This window comes from Palaemon carinicauda, chromosome 19, assembly GCF_036898095.1.
Source record: "Palaemon carinicauda isolate YSFRI2023 chromosome 19, ASM3689809v2, whole genome shotgun sequence".
Lineage (NCBI taxonomy): Eukaryota > Metazoa > Arthropoda > Malacostraca > Decapoda > Palaemonidae > Palaemon > Palaemon carinicauda.
The window spans coordinates 110,879,777-110,904,437 of NC_090743.1; the positions used below are offsets into that span (position 1 = coordinate 110,879,777).

Consider the following 24,661-nt stretch of genomic DNA (forward strand, 5'->3'; position numbering starts at 1 on the left):
TAATAGGAGAAATTGAAAACAAAAATATTAACTAATTTTTCTTGTGGCTCACTAAGTTGAGAATTTTCTTTTACTAATTATAAGTGGTGGCACTGAAAAGTACTGTAGTCCTGTGTTACTATGTATTTCAGAGTACCATTCTTCTTACTTTACACAATTCATATAATTAACATAATACTTTATTACACAAAAATACTAATTATTCCAGTAATTTCACAACAAACTGCTACTGGTATTTATTAGGATTGAATGCTTACTGTAAACAGAATTTCAATAAAATGATTATTTCAATATATACCTTGTAGTCATCATAATGATTTTAGCAATATGACTATAAGGTATTGGTGAAATAATAATCATCATGACTACAAGCAGGTATTGAAATAAAATAAAAGTCTCCTTGCAGTAAGGAGCCGATTCAAATTAACAGCAGTTTAATGTAAAATTACTGGAATTACTATCACAAGCATAGAAAAGATCTTCATGTCTCACAGATATCATTTGTACGTTTGCACATAGTAAGGTACAGTGTTTAGTCCTCGGGAAATGAATCTTTAGCTTTTGTAAAGCAGCTCGAAAGGATTGTTATTACAGCACTCCATTGCTAAGTTCAGTCAAAAATAACAATGCAAGAAAAATTTTATACTATGCCGCAATCCTGTGCACACATACTAACTTCCCTTATCCTCACTCGCCATTTCTTGTCTGGCAACTCACTGAATGGTGGAAGTACGAATATTTGTAGAGCTGGTGTGGAATCTTAGTGTTGTGGTTGATAAAATTGTATGATTTGAGTTATGTTTTTAATAGAGACTTGAATGATGGATCATTTTCATCTTTTTGATTTTTATGCTTTAGTATTAATTTTACGTATGTTTGCAAAAGGCCGGCTATGCGCTGTTGGGCCATTATTTTGGTGTACCTAAGCTGGAGTAGCACTTGCCTCTCTTATCCCGATTGTGATCTTGCCTGCAGCTCTCTTTGAGGTGCAATATTAGGTTGGGTTACTGTATTTTAATTTCTCAGGTTTTAATATAAGTAATACATTATGATTTTAAATAAGTTTGAGACCACATCTCTATGTGACCAAAAAGATAGTCAATAGGATTTTGTTAGGAGAAAACTAATTTGGGGCAAACAAATTTTAAAAAGTGGGAAGAAACCAAAAGGAAAGGATTAAAAGTAAAAGAAAGTGATACAGCTGTAGAAAGAAATATTGGATTATGTATAGAATGTTCATCACATAGTTCCTATGAAATTCATTTGTAATAATGTTTTTTTTTTTTTCTTTATGCATTTCATGTTGTGGAGATTTACAGACATGCAAAATTCCCGCTCTTGGTGCCTTAATGACCATATCATCCCATGTGTAACATTTCTATGCTTTTTTCTATATAATTCCTGGTTTTTGTAAGCTATCCTCTTGGCAACTCTGATAATTCGACAGTCAATGTCATATTGTAAATTTATACCAGAATTCTGTTGGAATAAAATAGAAATATATAGTTTGTTTTGATAAAGGACTAAAAGACATGATACTGAAAAGGAAAAATACCCTTGTTGCTGTAAATTATTTTAAATATAACTACTAAAATTATTCCTAGACAAGGAAAAGAAATGCCAAAAATGTACTAGATTATGCAAATAATTACAAACTTCAAGCTTTTATTCTCCATACTGATATTGAATAAAAACTGAAGGTTAATTATTAGTAGATGATTATTATATGATAGGGACATGGCGTTTAATCTTAACTCCTAATAATTTTGAGTGTAGGGTGAGTGAGGACTTCGAAATGAGTACTTTATAAAACTTATTATTACTATGATTATTATTATCATTATTATTATTATTACCTACTAAGCTACAACCCTTGTTAGAAAAGCAAGATGCTATAAGCCCAGGGGCCCCAACAGGGAAAATATCTCAATGAGGAAAGGAAAAAAGGAAAATAAAATATTTCAAGAAAAGTAACAACAATAAATATCTTCTATATAAACTATAAAAACTAACATAACAAGAGGAAGAAAAATAAGATAGGAGAGTGTGCTTGAGTGTACCCTCAAGCGAGAAAACTCTAACCCAAGACAGTGGAAGGCCATGGTACAGAGGCTACTATGGCACTACCCAAGATTAGAGAACAGTGGTTTGATTTTGGAGTGCCTTTCTCCTAGAAGAGCTGTTTACCATAGCTAAAGAGTCTCTTCTACCCTTACCAAGAGGAAAGTAGCCACTGAGCAATTACAGTGTAGTAGTTAACCCCTTGGGTGAAGAAGAATTGTTTGGTAATCTGTGTTGTCAGGTGTATGAGGACAGAGGAGAATATGTAAAGAATAAGCCAGACTATTCAGTGTGTGTGGGCAAAATGAAAATAAACCGTAACTAGAGAGAATGATCCAATGTAGTACTGTCTGGCCAGTCAAAAGACCTCATAACTCTCTAGTGGTAGTATCTCAACGGGTGGCTGGTGCCCTGGCCAACCTACTACCTCCAGTCCCTTTGCTTTCAGTAATTTTAAAATCAAGATAGGAATATGTTTAGGATAAGTTTGTGGCCAAGCTTTATCCTCGAAACAGAATGCAGAATAATATTTGCTATTAATAAGAACCAGCTAAAAAAAGTGATTTAAGCATCTCCATTCCTGTTTTAGATTTCGTGATTGGATTGATTAACAGAGACAAAATCTTCTGGCAGCATTCCTTCAGCTATTATTGTTATTATTATTATTATTATTGTTATTATTATTATTATTATTAGCCAAGCTACAACCTTAGTTAGAAAAGCAAGATGCTATAAGCCCTTAGGCTCGAACAGGGAAAAATAGCCCAGCGAGGAATGGAAATAAGGATATAAATAAATGATGACAAAAAATTAACAATAAAATCATTCTACAAACAGTAACAACGTCAAAACAGATATGTCATATATAAACTATACAAAGATTTATGTCGGCCTGTTCAACATAAAATCATTTGCAGCAACTTTGAACTTTTGAAGTTCTACTGATTCAAGTACCCGATTAGGAAGATCATTCCACAACTTGGTCATAGCTGGAATAAAACTTCTAGAATACTGTGTAGTATTGAGCCTCATGAAGGAGAAGGCCTGGCTATTAGAATTAACTGCCTGCCTAGTATTACGGACAGGAACAGTGCCAAAGATTATCTGATCAGGAATAAGAAATTTAATAGACCGTAAGTTTCTGTCCAACAAATTAAGATGAGAATCAGCAGCTGAACACCGGACAGGAGAACAATACTCAAAACAAGGTAGAATGAAAGAATTAAAACACTTCTTCAGGATAAATTGATCACCAAAAATCTTAAAGACTTTCTCAATAAACCAGTTTTTTGTGCAATTGAAGAAGATACAGACCTAAAGTGTTTCTCAAAAGTAAATTAGCTGTCGAAAATCACACCTTAAATATTAAAAGTCATACAAAGTTAAAGATACATTATAAATAATGAGATCCGGATGTTGAGGAGCCACTGTCCTTGACCTACTGGCAATCATACTTTTCAGTTTTGTTAGGATTCAACTTCATGCCCCATAATTTGCACCATGCACTAATTTTAGCTAGATCTCTATTAAGGGATTCAGCAACCCCAGACCTACATTCAGGGGATGGAATTGATGCAAAGAGAGTAGCATCATCTGCATATGCAACAATCTTGTTTTCTAGGCCAAACCACATGTCATGTGTACATAGTATGAAAAGTAATGGGCCAAGATCACTACCCTGTGGAACACCAGATATCACATCCCTATACACACTATGGTGCCCATCAACAACAACTCTTTGAGATCTATTACTTAAAAAATCCATAATAATGCTAAGAAACGACCCACCCATTCCCAACTGTTTGTGTTTGAAAACAAGGGCCTCATGATTAACACGCTCAAATGCTGCACTAAAATCAAGGCCAATCATACGAACTTCCTGACCACAATCAAGGGATTTCTGTACAGCATTGGAGTTGTAAGAAGGGCATCACAATGCTCCAAGGCCTTTAAGAAAACCAAATTGCAAACTAGGGAATAGATGATTACTTTCAGCAAACCTATTAAGACATTTTCCCAGAAGACGTTCAAAAACTTTAGATAATATGGGAGTTATGGAAATTGGGCGGTAATCAGTTGTACTTGAGCTACCACAAACACATTTACATAGAGGAGTAACGTTACCAATTCTCCAAGTGCTAAAAGCTCCCCTTCTTGCTAACTTGCGCAAAATAACAGATAACTTTGGAGCCAAGAAATCTGGTATCTTTATAAAAAAACTAAGGAAAAATACCATTTGGGTCTACGCCTTCATAAACATCAAGGTCCATCAACAGAGCTTTAATTTCACGAGATCGAAAAGCTAACCTAGTTAGTTTAGCCTCAGGAAAACAGGAATGAGGAAGTTAAAGTTTTTCATTACTCTGTTTACTGTCAAAAACATCAGCCAAATGGGTTGCCTTTTCCTTTGGACAGTGAGTGACTGAGCCATCTGGTTTAAGCAAAGGAGGAACTATTATATCTACACCAAAGAGTGCAGATTTAAGGGTAGACCACCATTTATGTTCCTGAGTTGTATCAGAAAGGGTTTCTTTTATGGTTAAATTGTATTCCTTTTCAGTTGAGGCACAAACTCTCTGAGCAAAATCTTTAAGCTGAGTATAGTTATTCCAGGTCAAATCTGATCTGTTACCCTTCCAAAGATGATAGGCCTCCTGCTTCTCCAAATAAGCACGTCTACAATGATCATGGAACCATGGTTTGTCCTTCACTCGGAACCTTAGCACACAAGAAGGGATATGCCTATCAATTATGTTGACTAGATTCTCATTCAAAGGGACAACAGGATCAACACTACAAGTATCAGCAGGACTGGAAGCCTCGATAGAGACAAGACATCATTGGCCAGGCTACAGCACCTGAAAACGCCCTTAATAGGTGGTAGGTTAGTCAGGGCACCAGCCACCCGTTGAGATACTACCGATAAAGAGATATGGGGTCTTTTGACTGGCCAGACAGTACTACATTGGATCCTTCTCTCTGGTTACGGTTCATTTTCCCTTTCCCTACACACACACACACACCAAATAGTCTGGCCTATTCTTTACATATTCTCGTCGTCTTTATATAACTAACAACACTGAGATTACCAAACAATTCTTCTTCACCCAAGGGGTTATTGCACTGTAATTATTCAGTGGCCACTTTCCTCGTGCTAAGGGTAGAAGAGATTCTTTAGCTATGGTAAGCAGCTCTTCTAGGAGATGGATACTCCGAAATCAAACTATTGTTCTCTAGTCTTGGGTAGTGCCATAGCCTCTGTACCATGGTCTTCCACTGACTTGGGTTAGAGTCCTCTTGCTTGAGGGTACACTTGGGTACTCTATTCTATCGTATTTCTCTTCCTTTCGTTTAGGAGGAGAGCTCGACCCGAGGCTCGACCATCCATTGAACTCACCTCCCTCCCCCCTCTTCCTCTTGTCGTTCTCGACATCCACCCACCTCTTTAATACCTCCCTCCTGCTTATACCGACTCCCGTCTCGCTCCCAAGCGCTCTTGTCCGACAGTTGTATAACCCGTTCCATCGATCATTCCTGCTGACTCCATAAAACACGTTGGCGGTTCTCTGTCAACTATTACAGAATTGAAACTCCTTTAGATTACATTAATAAGGGCTTGACATCTTTTGTACTGATACTGAGTACTAGATATTAGAATAGATTAAAGTCCGCTCATAAATACAGTCAAGGGAGTGACACTACTATAGCAAGCTGGATAATGCCCTAGAGACTGACCATACATCATATTGTAGGTAGTAGGTTGGCCAGGGCACCAAACACCCGTTGAGATACTACCCCTCGAGAGTTATGGGGGTCCTTTGACTGGCCAGACAGTACTTCATTGGATCCTTCTCTCTGGTTACGGTTCTTTCCCCTTGCGTACACACACCGAATAGTCTGGCCTATTCTTTACAGATTCTCCTCCAACCTCATACACCTGAACAACACTGAGATTACCAAATAATTCTTCTTGCAGGTGGTTAACTACTGCACTGTAATTGTTCAGTGGCTACTTTCCTCTTGGTAAGGGTAGAAGAGACTCTTTAGCTATGGTAAGCAGCTCTTCTAGGAAAAGGACACTCCAAAATTAAACCATTGCTCTCTAGTCTTGGGTAGTGCCATAGCCTCTGTACCATGGTCTTCCACTGTCTGGGGTTAGAGTTCTCTTGCTTGAGGGTACACTCGGGCACACTTCTATCTAATTTCTCTTCTTGTCATGTTAAAGTTTTTATAGTTTATATAAGAAATATTTATTTTAATATTGTTACTGTTCTTAAAATATTTTATTTTTCCGTTTTTCCTTTCCTCACTGGGCTATTTTCCCTGTTGGGGCCCTTGGGCTTATAGCATCTTGCTTTTCCAACTAGGGTTGTAGCTTAGCAAGTAATAATAATAATAATAATAATATAGGAGATATTGATTTTAACGTTGTTACTCTCAAACTTTTTATTTTTCCTCGTTTCCTTTCCTCACTGGGCTATTTTCAACTGGCAACTGGGAGACATGTACGCGATGGTGTACCGACCGCCAAACTCAACCATATGATAGACCCCTACTGGAGAAAATCCATTAGAAAAAGAGAACTTGATTCTGCATTTATAAAAGGAAAGGTTTGGTTTTTTTTTTTTTTTTTTTTTTTTTTTTGACTGAACTTAGACGTGCATTGATTTCATGTTGCAAAATAATACTCTGAATGAGATTTAATGTTGATGGTGCATTCCCAACTCAATTTTAGTACAAATCTTGCAATACTGATGTAATCATTGTTTCGCTTCTTATGTTAATGCACTCTCTCTCTCTCTCTCTCTCTCTCTCTCTCTCTCTCTCTCTCTCTCTCTCTCTCTCTCTCTCTCTCTCTCTCTCTCTCTCTCATCCTAATGTTACCATTATCACGATCATGATTTACCATACGTCTGATGTTTTTCTTCAAGAGTTTTGAGCATGTCTGGTTTTGATATTGTCATTTATAAGTTTTGAAAATATTACCCTCCTCGTAATATTTTAGGAGGGAGATGTAAGATGTGTTAAGGTTAATTGATTGATTGATTTAAGGTTTTCTGGCATCCTGACATCTAAGGTCATTGACGCCGATATCATTTATCTTATATAAAAATTAAAAGAATATTCAATTAAAACCATAAAAGTTGAATGTCATTATAGAAGGTAAATAGTTTTCAGAACACCTGTTTCTGAAATAAATCTAAAAATGCTCCTCGCATAGTAGGACACATTATCTCCAAGAATCTTGGCAAGGATGAACCTGCCATCCTCACCTCGAGCCTCAAACAGATATCTATTTCTTAAGTTATTATAATTGGGGCATTCGGTCAACAAATGCCTCACTGTTAAAGGTACTAAACAGACGTCGCAATACGGTCGGTGTTGGCCCTTCAGCAGAAGCTCATGTGTCAACCGAGTGTGACCAATACGGAGATGACAAAGAGTCTTCTCCCATTTTCGGGGCATCGTGTTATACCTCCAAGGTGATATGACATTTGTTACTTCCCTCATTTTATTGCCATCTAGACTATCCCAGTGTTGTTGCCAATTATTACAAACCATTTCTTGATGTTAGGTAGGAAATCATTATAAGGAATGGGATACCTTCTTGGTATCAACTCAGATGCCGCATTCTTTGCCAGTAAATCTGCATTCTCATTCCCAGACACACCAACATGTGCTGGAACCCAACAAAATCGAACTGTTATACCTCTCCGTCCAGTAATAAAAAGGCATTCTAAAATCTTTAAAACTAGAGGGTTACTAGAATTAAAAACTTCTAAAGCTTGAAGAACACTCCTTGCATCACTAAAAATTGTAAAATTACCCTCATTTCCAAAGCTATTTCTCAATAGTGGTTAGTATGCCATACAGTTCGGCAGTAAATATGGAAGGTGTTAGGGGAAGGGCACCTCTACAATTGAAATCATTACTATATGCTCCAAATCCAATGCCAGCATCAGATTTGGAGCCATCAGTATATATAAAAGTCAATCCCCTATGTTCTGCAACATGTTCCATAAAAAGAGACCTGGATTCTAAGTCAGTCATATTCTTCTAACCTCCAATAAAGTATTTACAAAAAGATACGTCAGGTAATTTCCATGGAGGTGTTGATGATACCTTGAATAGAAGCACCCTAATTCTAATTATATCAAGACTGTTCAATAATTTTTTCACCTGAAAGCCATAAGGTTGAAGAGATTTTGGGTACAACTCAAAGTATGTTGAGTGCCTTAAAAGGATTGCAATCTGAAAGGCTAAAGAATTAGGGAGTCTTTGCAATCTAAACCAATACCGAATAATATAAGACATTCGGTAAAAGTCTAGAGGCAACTCCCCAGCATCAAAAAGGAGACTTGTGATAGGTGAGGTTCTAAACGCTTCTGTGGACAATCTAATACCAGCATGATGTATAGAATCTAATATTTCTAACCGGCTTGGGGTGGCTGAGGAGTATATTTCACATTCATAACTAATTTTGGAAAAAATCAAGGCTTTGTATAATTTTAAAATAGTATTGCGGTCTGGCCCCATGATGTATGGGACAATACTTTTAAAAGATCAAAGCCTCAAGACATTTAGCTTTTATTGCTTTTAAGTAAGAAACCCATGTAAGCCTACAATCAAATATCAACCCTAAAAATTTAGCTTCACTTGCACATGGGAACCGTTGATCTTTGATGTATATGTCCAGGTCAGGATGTACTCACCGGATACGACAGAAATGGGCAATACGTAGTAGTTTTACTTGTCGAGAACTTAAATCCAATCCTATCGGCCCACTGGATAATTTTGTCTATAGAGAGTTGTATTTTTCTCTCAACCATTGCCATTCTAGTTCCAGCAAGTGATATGGAGAGATCATCCACAAATAATGTTGTGAGAACATCCCGGGGAATGACTGAGGATATCACATTAATTGCTAGTGCAAAAAGGGTTACACTCAGCACACTACCCTGAGGAACTCCTTCTTCCTGGCATTTACTCTCTGATAGAGTTTCCCCAACTCTCACTTGAAAAACTCTACGTGAAAGAAATGCCTGAATAAATAGTGGTAGCTCTCCTCTTAATCCAAACTCATGAATTCTTTTAAGTATACCATATCTCCATGTGGTATCATATGCTTTTTCAAGGTAAAAAAAAAACTGTCACATGGTACTGTTTGGAAGCAAAGGCTTCACAAATACAGGACTCAAGTCGTATCAACACATCAGTCGTTGAGTGCATTTTTCTGAATCCACATTGAATGGGTGACCCTTCTTTTCAAGGTACCATATCAACCTTACATTGACCATCTTCTCCATTATTTTACATAAAAAAAATGTCAATGCAATTGACATATAATTTGCTGCTAAAAACTTGTCCTTACAGTCCTTACAGGGTTTTAAAAAGGCTAATATAATGGCTAGTTCCCAAACACTTGGATAACTATGATTATACCATATTCTATTAATAATGCTTAAAATAAATAACTTTGTATTAAAAGGTACGTGTCTAATCATTGCATATGGAATTCCATCGGGTCCAGGGGCTGTATCGCTACACGTAGCAAGTGCAGAATGAAATTCTCTTTCAGTAAACACAGAATTGTATAACTCTTCCTTTCTTGTTGCGAAATTTAAAACCTTCTTTTCTTCAATGCTCCTATACTGGTGACCAGGAGCTGCTTCACAATTGCATGATACATTTGAAAAATGATCAGCCAGGCACTGCTAACTTTGGTTGCTCCAGTCATATACTGATCATTTACCCTTAACACTGGTGGTGGGTTTGGGGTGAATTTGCCTGCTATCTTTTTCACATTCCTCCACACAGATGATGTTGGTGTTCTACTGTTAGTGGAGGTAACAAATGACACCAAGACTGGCGTCTAGCTTCTTTCATGGCATGACGGAACTGTGCTCTACATTTCTTGTATATGACTAAATTCTCCTCAGTATGGCGCCTGTGCAATCGGGTTAAAGACTTTCTTGTGGCTCTGTGCAGAGCAGTTAGTTCTGATGACCACCAGGGGACTGGTCATCGTTTGAATATCCCTGTTGTTTTGGGAATGGAATTGACTCCTGCTGTGTGAAGAGTTCCATTAAATTAAGTCAATGGCATCATCAACACTTTCAAACTATTCTGCATTTCCTTCAATTTCACTTAGCTCCCGAAATCTATCCAAGTCCGCCTTATCAAGATTCCATCGTGGCGATCTCTGTAAAGGTGGACCATTGTTGGAGTTTATAAAGATTGGTGCATGCTCACTAGTATGCCAATCATCTAATGTTCTCCAATTAAAATCAAGAAGACAGTTAGAGGCTGCAACTGATAGGTCAATGCAGGACAAGGTACCTGTCTGAAGATGAAAATGTGTGGACTCTCCTGTATTAAGGAGTCCTACATCTTCATTCTCCAAAATTGATAGACATATTACCCCTTGCGTTTGCCAAAACATCACCCCATAAAGGATGTCTACTATTAAGATCTCCTAGTAAAAGAAAAGGCTGTGGGAGTTGTTTAACCACCTCTACTATATTATCATATGAGATGTTATAATTTGGAGGCAAGTAAAGAGAATAGATTGTGTATTTTCTTCCTATATCAATCTGTACAACCACTGCCTGCAGAGGGGTAGAGATAGACAAAGATATTTGGGGAACATCTCGACAAACGTACATAAGACTTCCCCATGGCTCCCAGCTCGTTGATCATATGGTGTCCTATAGCTAACATACTCTTGAGGACAAGGAGTGTTAGCATCGAGCTTGCTCTCCTGTACACATACAGTTATAGGGAAGTGCTCACGTATGAAGACCTTTAGTTCTTATTTTTGGGCTCAAGCCATGGCGTCCTGATGGAAGGTTCCTTTTTGGTAGCTTCCTTGGGTAAATAACTACTAAGATATTCCCAGAGAATTTAACCACAGGTTATCACAGAATTCTAACTTCTGGAGCGAGTATCCTAAAGGTTTCCCTTTTAAGACATCGTATATCAACAGGGGACGCATGTATTAACGCGCCACATAGCTATCTACACCCCGAACAGAGTTAAGGCTTCGGTGTGTAAAGGCGGAGAATAGCTGGGAGCCGTTCCATAGCTAATCTCATCCGTGGCTACTTTTGGTACTCGAGACGTAAACAAACGGGCGCCATTGCTTGAATGACGTCACGTTCGTCTCCATCCTTCTGCTAGTAGCTTGCCTTACTTAGACGGATTTTCCCTGTGCTATCTTTATCGCCTTGCATCCTTATTATGTCGCTACCTTCGGCCTCGCCTTCTTCTGGAAAGTTGAGTGCGGGGTTCCAGTGTTGTTTAGTTGGGCTCTGACCATAAAGTAAATATTACTTTTCGAGATAATTGTTGTTTTGTGGCAGAGCTGTGCTTCTACCGGACCCGCCATTTTATGGCGTCGTTGTTGTTCTGCATGCCTTATTTAGTTAGCCACAACAACGCTTCCGGCCTCAATTACTAATCGATAACATTAGTTTATTTAGTCTTCATAGCTAGGAACTTTTATATCGTGTTTTGACGCTTTTTTACCGGTCATCGATTGACCCTATACCAGTTGGCTACTATAGCCCCCAGGCCAGTGCGCCTATATATCAGTGTTCATGCATGATTTATCAGTGATCCTAGGCTTATTTATGAAGATAGTGGCATTATTTTACAATACTATTGACTGTGATGCAAGTGTTTTCGCCTTCAGGGACCATATAGGGAATAGGTTAGTTAGTGTGCCTTCCTAACCTAACCTACATGTAGGACCCCTATATGCTCCCTTCATCCCCCTGCTTGGCATTCCCTCTGCGTAGCCTTGCTCCCCTTACCACGTAAAGGGATCAAGCTCTTACCAGAGTATTTTATCGCCTCTCAGTCCTCCCTAAGGGAATGAACCCCCCTTAGGGTTGCGCCTGAGAGTGAGGAACGGCTAATCTTTCCTCTATGGCTAGGACTAGTCTATGACTGTCCTGCGATAGCGATATGTCTTCTATCCTTCCTAGTTCAGGACGCTCAGCCCTGCTCTAGGTTAGGTTTTGGAAGAGTAATTCTGTCCCTTGCTGAAACTGTACCCATGTACCGTTTCAGTCAGGCTGCCTTACCTTAGGTTAGGGAGTGTCCTCCCTTCCTTAGTGGCCGCTCTGGTACAGAACCCCTTTCATGGAAGACTCTTCTCTTCTCCCCTCCCCACCTATCTCTTGTATAGCCTAGCCTATACTTAGGTTAGTCTATACCCATCTGTCCCCTGTCCTACAACTCCTCCTTCAGGTGGAGTGATAGGGCAACCTGGAGCTTCTGCGTACAGTCCGCTCTGGTACAAATACCCTTCATAGTGTCCTATGGGGTTAGCCACTGGATGTGTTCTGTATACAGGGGTCTCCCCCTCTTTGGGTGTTCCCTAGCCCTCCCTTGGGCTACCCTAGCTCCCGGTCCTCTGCGGCCCCTGCTTCTGGGTGATAGAGCCAGCCTCTATCATGGGTACACCCTCTCAGGGGGGGATGTCTGGGAGTCCATGACTGGACTCCTTACATCCCTCCCCCTGTCTCTTTCACTATCCGGGTGCCGGTCCCTTGCCGCCTCCACTGTCGGTGATACCCACCTCCTACCTTGGTGACTCCCTCTATACCCCCATGGCCGCCAGTCCTCCGTGTGCCAGGGGACTGCCGCCTGCCGCCGGCTTCCAGCCGATGGCTCTTCACCTCCCTCATAGCTTGGCCGTTCGCCCGCCGGCCGGCCACCGGAGTGCCGGCATCCACTGCCGGCAACCCGGTTCTGCCATAACTATCCTTGATCCTGTCACCACTCTGGCATCCTCCGGCTGCCGGAGCCGCCGCTCCCTCTGCCGGCGCCGGCGGCCGCCACCCTGGTATTACTCTTGACTTATACTGTCTGTACTAATGCCAGAAACTCTGCTGGAGCGGCCTCTGGCGTGCCGGAGGTCTGCCGGACCCCCGGAGGCGTCAAGACGACTTGCACCCCCTTCTACTAGCTATCACCTCATACTGATAGCCCTACACTGCAACCAGATGGCCTGTTTACGTTAGTGGATCAGTACCTTGATACTGTTCTATTAGTAATCATGCTGTCCTTTTGCATTCTTCAGATTTCCAGCATGCTGCGTGTATCTTAGCGCGGCTGGTTGCCGGAAGCAGTTACCCTCGGGGATCCTTTAGCCCCCTAATTTGGGACTGAGTGACCTCAGTCCCAAACTTATCCTTGGTAATTTCCATGGAATTCCATTACCCTATGGATTCTGCGGGAATTCTATCCTGTGCCTTCGGCCACCTCGGATTATCCAAGGATGAAGCTTACGGTAGCCAGCTGGGCGAGATGCATGGAGTATGTTTCTTTACTCTCTCAATCCTCTGTGCATCACACCCTTTATCAAGTTAAAATTAATGATTAATATTAACTTAGCTTAAGAGCCATTCTTATGACTCCCCCCATACTCATTTTCTCTTTCTTCCACAGGAGGAGCAGATGAAGTGTGACTTCGACTTCTGCGCTGTGAAACGCCCGCACTTCTACGGGCATACGGCTTGCAGGACTCACGCCCCTTGTGCTAACAAGAAAGGGGATTTGAAATTCTGGGACCCACTGAATTGTACGGTCTGCCAGGCTCACCTAGTTGATGCCTTCCATAACCCTCCCTCAGCGGAGGTCAGGGACACTTCTCGGGAGAAGCTACGCAAGTGGGTGCGTGGTTTCCAGAAGAATGCCACCGGACCGTACCTGGCCACTGAAGAATTGAGGTCACTTCTGTTCCCTAAGGCCTCCCCTGATTCTGTGGTACCCAAGGATTCGATCCCCACTGTCCAAATTACAGTGGAACCTGATGTAGTCATGGCCCAGTCCATGCACGAGTGCCGCCTGGATTCCGAAGATGATGAACACATGTCGGATGTCTCGGAAGACACGGAGAAGACCCTTATGGCTCAAGGGGCTGAAGATGATGAAGACCAGGTGGAGTACGCCGAGTCGGAGCATGAGGTCGCTCCTCCTTCCATCACCGCCCCTACTCCTACACCGACGGAAGTGTTTCTCCCGTCTACCTCCACTACCCCGGAACCCTTGCCATCCACCCAAGAGATGCTCCGGATGATTAAAGCCATCATGGACGACAGGCTGAAGGAGAATCAGGAGTTCATCAGGTCTATGATAGGATCCAAAGAACCGAAGAAGATCTCGGTTAAGGATCTCCCCGCTTGCTCACATGCCAACCCATGGAGGTATGCTGAGCATATGGTTATAGCGACCGGCAGGATCTTCGTCAGTGACAAGATCGGCACGGTCCCCCTGGAAGACGTGGAGTTCTTCCCAAATTTCGAGGCCTACCCGGACTGTTACGTCCGACTTCGCTCTGAACCTGCCTCCAAAGAAGAGACCGAACCGAAAGAGGAGATAGTGTTCGATCTCGCGAAGGCCCAGGCTATGCTAGCCAACACGTTTAAAAGTAGGGGTTTTACCTGCTCTAAGCTTCCGGACCTGAGCAAGAAGCACCCTACCTACGTTGCACCTGAGAATGCAGTCCTTCCATTCATGGAAAAGGCCTTCGCTGCGTGCCTCAAGGCTGTGGAAGAGGGAAAAGCCTGCCCTGCACTGGAGGAGTGCAGACCCTTCTCCATAGTCACTCCCCCCGACGCTCGACACTGGAAGGACATCCAGCATACTTTCGTGGTGGGAAAGCTAGATCCTGACGTCGCCGGACGTCAGTTTAATGAAGACCTCCCGAAAGTCAACGATCACCTCCTTCGTCGGGAACAAGATACGAAGGAGAGGCTCGCAGCATCCATGTCCCACCAGGTCCAACTGGACATCATGGCCTGTGACACCAGAGTACCAGACCACTACATGGTACTTGCCAAATCCCACATGGCAACCCTGGTGAAGGACATGTACCACTTCATGAAGGCTCGGAGAGCCTGTCGTGAATTCGTGTTCGCAGGTGCCACTGTGAAACATGAACCCCGGAGGCTGATTTCCTCCAACATCTGGGGCAAACACCTCTTTCCTTCTGACCTTGTGAAGGAAATCACCGACAAAGCCGCCACGGAGAATAGGAACCTTCTCCACAAGTGGGGCATGTCAAAAAAGAGGAAATCCTCTCAGGACGACGGACCTCAACCTAAGAGGAAATCTTCCAAACAGAAACCCCAGCAACGTCAACCAAGACGTCAGTTTCCGGGACCCGCTACCTCCCAAGTGGGAGCTCAGCCACAGCAGACCTTTCAGCTGGTCACCCAACCGGTCTTGTCACAGTCACCGGTTTTCACCCCTGCTTTCGAGCAACAGACGACTACCTTTCGTCCCAAAGGTAGAGGCTCAAGCAGAGGTGCAGGCAGAGACGCGTCTCGCCGTCCCTCCAGGAGAGAGGAGGAAACGGAGCTAGCGGCCGAGGCAGCAAGCCCTCGGGACACCAGAAGCAATGAAGTGCTTCCGGTGGGAGGAAGACTCCGCCAATTCCAGGATCGTTGGACCTTCGATCCCTGGGCACACAGCATCGTCAAGAAGGGTCTAGGCTGGAGTTGGACTCAACCACCCCCAACATTCCAGCAATTCTTCCAACAATCAACCCCCCTTCTGGAAGAATATGTCCTAGATCTCTTGAACAAGAAGGTGATAAGGAAGGTAAAGTCCACCAGGTTCCAAGGGAGACTGTTTTGTGTCCCCAAGAAAGACTCCGACAAACTTAGAGTCATTCTGGACTTATCCCCCCTCAACAAGTTCATAGCGAACGACAAGTTCAAGATGCTGACTCTTCAACAGATAAGGACCCTTCTGCCTCGAGGTTCTTACACGGTCTCCATAGACCTGGCGGATGCCTACTGGCACATTCCGATGAACCACCACGCTTCCTCCTACCTAGGATTTCGACTCCAAAGGAAAAGCTACGCCTTCAGGGCCATGCCCTTCGGCCTCAATGTGGCCCCTCGGATCTTCACAAAGCTGGCGGACGCCATAGTACAACAGCTCCGCCTCCGAGACGTCCAGGTGATGGCCTACCTCGACGATTGGCTAGTTTGGGCTCCATCGCCCGAGGATTGTGTAAAATCCTGCAGCAAAGTCACCCAGTACCTAGAACACCTGGGATTCAAGATAAACGCGAAGAAATCTCGCCTCTCTCCAGCTCAGAAGTTCAAATGGTTAGGAATCCATTGGAACCTTCAGTCACACCGCCTTTCCATTCCCCAGAAGAAAAGGAAGGAAATAGCAGGGTCTGTCAAGCGACTACTGAAATCCAAGCGGATCTCAAGACGCCAGCAGGAACGAGTTCTAGGCTCTCTACAGTTCGCCTCAGTAACAAACCCAGTGCTTCGTGCACAGCTAAAGGATGCCGCGGGAGTCTGGAGACGTTCTGCATCCATCACTCGAAGAGACCTCAAGAGACGGCTCACAAACAGACTTCGACTTCTCCTCAAGCCGTGGTCGGAAGCAAAGGCCCTGAAAAGGTCCATTCCTCTTCAACACCCACCTCCATCACTCAACATCCACACGGACGCTTCGCTGGAGGGTTGGGGAGGTCACTCCCACCAAAAACAGGCTCAAGGCACATGGTCTCCCCTGTTCAAGACGTTCCACATCAACATCTTGGAGGCCATGGCGGTCCTTCTAACTCTGAAGAAACTCTCCCCGCCTCCCTCGATCCATATTCGTCTAACCCTAGACAACTTGGTGGTAGTTCGATGTCTCAATCGCCAAGGCTCAAGATCGCCCCAGATAAATCAGGTGCTTCTCCCAATCTTCCGTCTGGCAGAGAAGAAGAAATGGCACCTGTCTGCAGTTCACCTACAAGGATTCCGCAACGTGACAGCGGACGCTCTATCTCGGACAAACCCGATAGAGTCGGAATGGTCTCTAGACGCAAGATCATTCTCCTTCATCTCCCACCAAGTCCCAGAACTTCAGATAGATCTCTTCGCAACGAGCGACAACAATCAACTTCCTCGGTACGTGGCCCCGTACGAGGACCCCAAGGCAGAAGCAGTGGATGCCATGTCACTGGACTGGAACAGATGGTCCAAGATCTACCTGTTCCCTCCCACCAACCTTCTGCTGAAAGTCCTCTCCAAGCTGAGAACCTTCAAAGGGACAGCGGCCCTAGTGGCTCCCAAGTGGCCCCGGAGCAACTGGTACCCCCCTGGTCCTGGAGCTGCAGCCCAAGCTGATCCCTCTCCCAGGCCCAGTTCTCTCCCAACATGTACAGAAGTCGACTGTCTTCGCTTCATCATCGAAAATCAAGGACCTTCATCTCATGATTTTCTCTCCCTAGCCGCAAAGAAGAGGTTTGGGATCTCGAAGAAAAGTCTAGACTTCCTCGAGGAATACAAGACCGAATCCACAAGACGGCAATACGAATCATCTTGGAGAAAATGGGTCTCTTTCGTCAAGACAAAAAATCCTAAGGAAATCACAATTGATTTCTGCATGTCCTTCTTCATTCACCTTCATGGACAGGGATTAGCAGCCAATACGATTTCAACTTGCAAATCGGCCTTGACTAGACCAATATTGTATGCCTTCCAAATTGATCTGTCCAGCGACATCTTCAATAAACTGCCGAAAGCATGCGCTCGTCTACGCCCAGCACCCCCACCGAAACCGATCTCCTGGTCATTGGACAAGGTGCTCCATTTCGCCTCCAACTTAGATAATGATTCATGCCCTCTCAAGGATCTGACTCAGAAAGTTATATTTCTCTTTGCTCTTGCCTCAGGAGCCCGAGTCAGCGAAATAGTGGCATTATCAAGAGAAGAGGGTCATATCCTGTTTACTGATTCAGGAGACATTACCCTCTCCCCGGATCTGACGTTTCTCGCCAAAAATGAATTACCCACCAAAAGATGGGGCCCCTGGAGAATATGCCCCCTGAAGGAAGATGCCTCTTTATGCCCAGTAGAGAGCCTCAAGGTCTATCTTCGCAGAACTTCGAACTTTGGTGGAGGCCAACTCTTCAAAGGAGAAACATCGGGCAGCGACCTGTCACTGAAACAATTAAGAGCGAAAATCACCTACTTCATTCGCAGAGCGGATCCCGACAGTACACCCGCTGGTCACGATCCTAGAAAAGTTGCATCGTCTCTGAATTTCTTTCAGAGTATGGACTTCGAAAGCCTTAAAAGCTTCACAGGCTGGAAGTCCTCGCGTGTTTTCTTCAAACATTATGCGAAACAAGTGCACGAAGTCAAACATTTTGTGGTAGCCGCAGGTAGTGTTATGAAACCTGCACCTAACTCTGCATAGAACAGTGAGTTACTTGACTCTAACTCTTCGGGTGCCTATGTTGACCCTCGAGCGATATATAGTGATGTCGAAAACACTTAGTGCTTTCTTATTAACTGTTCTTATCCCAGGTGAAATGTCATAGTTGTCACACAAGTGCCGCATGCCTAGAGCATGATGTGTTTTAATTAAAGACTAACGTTCCTCGAGGACGAGTGCCTACTAATAAATTTGAAATTCCCTTTCAGATTCAAGAGCAAGTCTTTATTACTATGTACATTATAATTTCTGTAAATTAACTTTACTTATTGCTGTAATTCATTTAATTTCTGCAACTGTGAAATAAAATTTCTATTTTATTACTTGTGCGTCTCAATCCGCTCCTACTTACTATGAAATACATGCCTGTCATAGTTTTATTATCCCCTTTCCTCATGGTTCATGGAGATTTTAAGGTCCTAACCCTTATTTTATATTCACTCTTACAAAGTAATATTCCAATACGAATACTTACTCTTCATACCCTGGATACGAAACCAACCTTCTCAGCACACAGTGTCCAACCACCACCTGTCTGCCTTCCAGAATGTTCCGATACGAATGCCAACCATTCAGTCTCGTCTCCAAGTTCTTCAGGTTCTTCTAACAAGGTGAATAGCCCTTCAATAACCACTTTGACCTCGGCATGGCCCGTGGGAACTTCACTGCCAAGGGGAGCAGGAAGATTCTTCCCTACGGTTCTTTATTAAGATTACTATGCTAATTTGTTCAAAGCCCTTGGCACTTACCAATAGGGGAAAATCTACCACGATACATTGATTCTCTGGTATTCTTCCATCAGGACGCCATGGCTTGAGCCCAAAAAACGGATTTTGAGCGAAGCGAAAAATCTATTTTTGGGTGAGATAGCCATGGCGTCCTGATGGACCCTCCCTGCTACTTCGTCCAGTTTTTATGTCCCACCCTGCTCTGCTGTATCATGGTGATCGGCAAGCAACTGGCTTCAGGATGAAGACGAACGTGACATCATTCAAGCAATGGCGCCCGTTTGTTTACGTCTCGAGTACCAAAAGTAGCCACGGATGAGATTAGCTATGGAACGGCTCCCAGCTATTCTCCGCCTTTACACACCGAAGCCTTAACTCTGTTCGGGGTGTAGATAGCTATGTGGCGCGTTAATACATGCGTCCCCTGTTGATATACGATGTCTTAAAAGGGAAACCTTTAGGATACTCGCTCCAGAAGTTAGAATTCTGTGATAACCTGTGGTTAAATTCTCTGGGAATATCTTAGTAGTTATTTACCCAAGGAAGCTACCAAAGAGGAACCTTCCATCAGGACGCCATGGCTATCTCACCCAAAAATAGATTTTTCGCTTTGCTCAAAATCCGTTATTTCGCCCTTAAACCCTGGCAATTCCATTGCAGAATGGAGGAAAAAAATTATGGTTTATTTTTTGGAAGACAACTTGGATGAAGTCTTCCCATTGGCAGTATTTGATCTAACACTATTTCGCGGTGGTATCTCTAGAGAGGATCTTGATATATTGAGTTTTGTGTTCGTCTTTTTCTTTGTTCTTTTGATCTAATTGTTGAGAAGGATGGTGGACCTCAACTTGAATTTCTGATTCATTCAATTTACCTTCCAGTTGATCAGAAACACCAGCAGACAAGACAACATATTTATTTGAAGTCGTGACTTTACTGTTTCTTATGGTAAGAGACAAGAGAGATGGAGGTCTCTCTCTTTTTCGATTAAAAGGTTGGGAGCTGTATGGTTTTTGCACCTTCCCCACTACAGGTTCACCAGGTAAATTTGTTTGAAATGGAACCTCCATCATATCAGGCAAGGACACAGCCTGAGAGACGTTTGTACTATTATTTAAAATGGGAGTAGATGGCTTTTGAATACCTTTCAGATCTTTAGGTATATGTTTTGATTTTTCTACAATTTCTGGATATAGATTTTCAATGGGACTTTCAACCTCTTTAACTACTTTCATACATTTCTTTATCTTAGAAGTGGGAATATAATTTTCGTCTGTGTGCTATGGCAAGTTTTTCTTCAGAACCATTGAAAAAAGTTGCCCTGGTCTTATCTGTTTTTCAAGAGCTCTTCTACGAGCCTCTATAAAAGCAACCCTTTCCATGGTCCTAATGGCCTGAATTTCTTTTTCAAAAATGAACTTAACACAGATTTTAGATGTAGCTGGGTGTGCTTTCCCACAATGTATGTAATTTGGATTTTCTATGTATACTCCATGACTTTTTTCCACAGTTGGCACAAATAACTGGATTATTATTTAGTTTTTCCTTGCATTTCTGGCTTAAATGGCCATACATTTGGCAATGATAACATAGCAGTGGTGAAGGGATATATGGTTTCACCTTCAAAGATAGCCAACCAGCTTTAATAACATTTGGTAATCTGCAGTTATCAAACGTTATAATCAAAGTAGTAAGAGGAAAACGTTGTTCTCCAACTCTCTTTCTCATTCTGACTGCTTTTACTACTCCTTGACTCCTGAGTTCATCCTCAATTTCTTTTTCCGCTGTGTCCAGCATTCTGGAGCATATATCACACCTCTACTCTGGTTGAAAGTGGGGTGCGAAACGCATTTGACACTATGACCATCCAATATTGTGAGCGTTTTCAATCTTTCGCCTTGTATTGGGGATAGTGTCTCTATCAAGAGACTTCCATTTTCCCGGGGAAGAATTTTGGCTGCCCTCCCCATATAGCAACTATTTCCCTGGTAGCTTTAAAACATTTACATGTTCATGTCTTGCATTTTCAAATTCCAAAATAAAAAATTTCTCATAATTCACTACTTCCTATTGACCAGGTAATACTTCTACTTCTCTATATTTTTCTGTACTGCCATCATTTCTCACTCTCTCTTCTTCTCTAGGGTTTTCTTATCATTCTTCATATGACGTGAGTAAGGTTCTAATGTTACGATATTAGAACCCGAGTTGGAGCTGTCTGTACCAAGGTCCATGTTTGTATTTTCCAGGTCGTCAACAGAGGGGTTGTTTTTTTTTTTGAAAGAGCAAGCCGGGTTATCCAACTCTTATCGGAGGATGTCAGACCTCCTATCCCATGTGGCCCAACATGAGAAGAGGCTTCAGTGGGGACCAGTCCTCTATTAGAGAGGGGCTGCCTCTCTTAGGGGCCCCATTCACGCTCAGTTGCAGCCTTCAGGTGAAAACGTTGTGGGCGTGGTTTAACTGTATCCCTGTGTGTATGGCGTGATTTTATTCGCAAGGTTCGAACTCACAGGCGACCAGACAGCTCCAGGCTTGTTCGAGCAGGCCTGAATGTATGTGTGGCGTCTTCGACGTAGCCTGCAGGCTTATCCTCATTCTATGGTTAAAAATCGCAGTTGAAGAATCCTACTAGGCGAGCACTCTGTCAGACATCTTGGTAGATAAAAGATTTTGAAGTGAATTCATTGATGTACACAATTCTATCCCTTGGTGATATATAGCTAGGGTTGCCAGACGTCCCGATTTTGCGGGACATGTCCCGAATTTTATCCTTTTGTACCGTGTCCCAGACTAGACCCTCACGGGATGCCCTTTTGTCTTGCTTTTAGTTCATCATAAAAAAATATATATATAAATAAATAGAAAAAATATTAACAAATTAAAATCCCTACCTCATGATATAACGTAAATTGGTGATTCTTTCTTGAAATTACGATGATGATAATATAAATAGAATAACCAAAACATGTTACTGAAGGTTTACTGTGTTTACATAAATCAGCCAATCGCGTTTGCAACTTATTAAATTGGTTAACACCAGGTGAGTGCTGACTATTGAGTAGTAACATACTGTGACATTTCATTTCAACCCTCAATACCAAAGTGCCATTACTGCTTGCTACGGCCTACTTTTTTCCTCTTTCAAACTAATTGCAAGCAGCCCAAGATGTAAAACTGTAAGTGTAAATTTCGTTATGAATTATCCAGCGAGTGGACATTTATCAAACAAGGAAGGAATTGCTATGAGGTAACCTGTGCTTTATGCCATTGCAATTTCAGTATTGAACATGGCTGGAAAAATATCACGAAACACATTGATTCGGCAAAGCACACAGAAAGCATTTCCTCCACTTCAAAAGATTTTACAATAACAAACTTCATGATCAAGAAAAATACAACAAACTTCATTATTAAGAAAAACACAGAGAAAATAAAATATTAGCAGCATAAGTAGCCATGGCCTTTCATATAGAGAAAATAAAATATTAGCAGCATAAGTAGCCATGGCCTTTCATATAGAGAAAATAAAATATTAGCAGCATAAGTAGCCATGGCCTTTCATATAGAGAAAATAAAATATTAGCAGCATAAGTAGCCATGGCCTTTCATATAGAGAAAATAAAATATTAGCAGCATAAGTAGCCATGGCCTTTTATACTGTTTGCCATCATTCAATTCAAATGATTGTACAAATGTACTACTACCATTATTATTATTATTATTATTATTACCTATGCTACAACCCTAGTTGGAAAAGTAAGATACTATAAGCCCAATGGCTCCGAAAGGGAAAATAGCCCAGTGAGGAAAGGAAATAAAGAATCACTACAAGAAGTTTAAGACCAATAACATTAAAGTAAATCTTTTATATATAAACTACAAATACTTGAAAATAAGAGGATAAAAACTTTAAAATAACAAGAGGAAGAGAAACAAGGTAGAACAGTGTGCCCGTGTGTACCCTCAAGCAAGAGATCTCTAACCAAAGATAGTGGAAGAACATGGACAGAGGTTATGGCACTACCAAAGACTAGAGAACAGTGGTTTAATTTAGAAAGTTTTGATGACTTTTCATGGATGTTATTAGATGTACCTCCAGTACGGGGGACAGATACAATTTTCTTATCTATATAGTGTTGAAAGACAAAGGAGTGAAAGTTTATACAACGCGCTTTTTTGCCTGCGGTCAACAATTAAAATCCTCCTTATTCAACAATTGCAGAACAAAAGTGATGAATGGATGACCAAGATGTGTCATGAAAGAAGGTTTTCCATCCTTCAGCAGTTAGACTTCAAGGAACAGTATTTTGAGATATACATTTTGTGTGAATATCTATTCCATATTCCTGCTCATAATGCAAATGTGGTTCTATGATGACTGCTCAATGGACAGACGAGAGGAATAAGTTAGACGTGTCAACTATAGATGCTATTTTACAATGTAAATGGAATATAGATTGTTTTGGCAAAGAATTTTACAGACATGCTTTTCATATGAAAAAGTTGATTTGTTTCATATATATTGATTACTACTTTTCCAAGTTAAGTCTCGTTTCCTTTCGTTTCTTTTTTCTTGTAATTTACATTAAATATTAATTTTCCTAGTTTTGTTTCTTCATATCCCATTAAAATGCTTGATAATTTTCGATACGTCTCTAGATTTTGATCTGTGAGTGTGTATATACTATATGTGTATGCGTATAAATTTATCTAGATATAAATATTAAAGGCTGAGAATTGCAAGATTTAGGAGTGTCCCGGATTGCTTATTTTGAAATCTGGTAACTAGGGCCCTCACATGGGGGGGGGGGGGTTTGGCGGCGCGCGCGCACGCAAATGCACTGGGGCGACACTTTCTTTTAGGGGCGGCAAATAGCCTGCAGTTGCCGCCCCACAAGATTGAAATGATAATAATTGGTAAAGGATAAACGCTTTCAATTTTTTTTACCGCAAATTATGATTTGTGTAATTAAGCCATTAAAGCCAACAAAAATTAAAATAGTTCCCCGATTTTTTTTTCTTTTTACAATAGAATTAATCATCCTTACAATGAAAATCATGCACTTAAAATTTGTTGCCTCTATATATAGGCCTATTCGTTTTCTTTTACATTTTCTGTTTATCCACGCTCAGCTGACTGCAACTTACGGTACCGTATATCTATATTGTTATCAGATATTTTGTGACGAATCACTCAATAGGGAAAGAATTACCCCTGCACTAATTAAATTACACTGGCTACCGGTAAAAGCGAGAATTGAATAAAAGCTACTCTTACTAACGTTTAAGATACTGAACCAAAATGAACCAAAATATCTAAAAGAATGCCTGAATAAACTAGAACTAGAAACAAATGTTAACACAAGACACATGAGTAACAAACATAGGCTATCTGAACCAAGACCAAATAGTAAATTTGGTGAAAGGGCTTTTAGCTACTGTGCGCCTAGACATTATAATAAACTGCCAACTGAAATGAAGGACCTAAAGGGAGCAATTGAATTTAAGAAGAAACTAAAGACATTATTTTTCACAAGATCATATGATTTGGAAGATGCTACAATCAAAGAATTGTATAAGTTATAATGAAAATCACCCAAATCACCCCCATGCGGTCAAAACAA

At 41.6% G+C, this 24,661-nt stretch overlaps 2 protein-coding genes across 6 annotated transcripts in view; one reads left to right on the forward strand and one right to left on the reverse strand.

Moving 5' to 3' along the window:
• LOC137658731 (TLC domain-containing protein 3A-like) overlaps positions 1-1,503 on the forward strand; it is a 161,966-nt gene extending 160,463 nt beyond the window's left edge. For all 5 annotated transcript variants that reach the window (XM_068393743.1, XM_068393740.1, XM_068393744.1 and 2 more), the window contains one exon: positions 1-1,503. This exon is cut by the window's left edge and continues 2,257 nt beyond it. The gene's annotated coding sequence lies outside the window, so the exon portion shown is untranslated.
• ArgRS-m (arginyl-tRNA synthetase, mitochondrial) overlaps positions 1-24,661 on the reverse strand; it is a 644,356-nt gene that overhangs the window by 318,767 nt on the left and 300,928 nt on the right. The gene's annotated exons all lie outside the window — the stretch shown is intronic.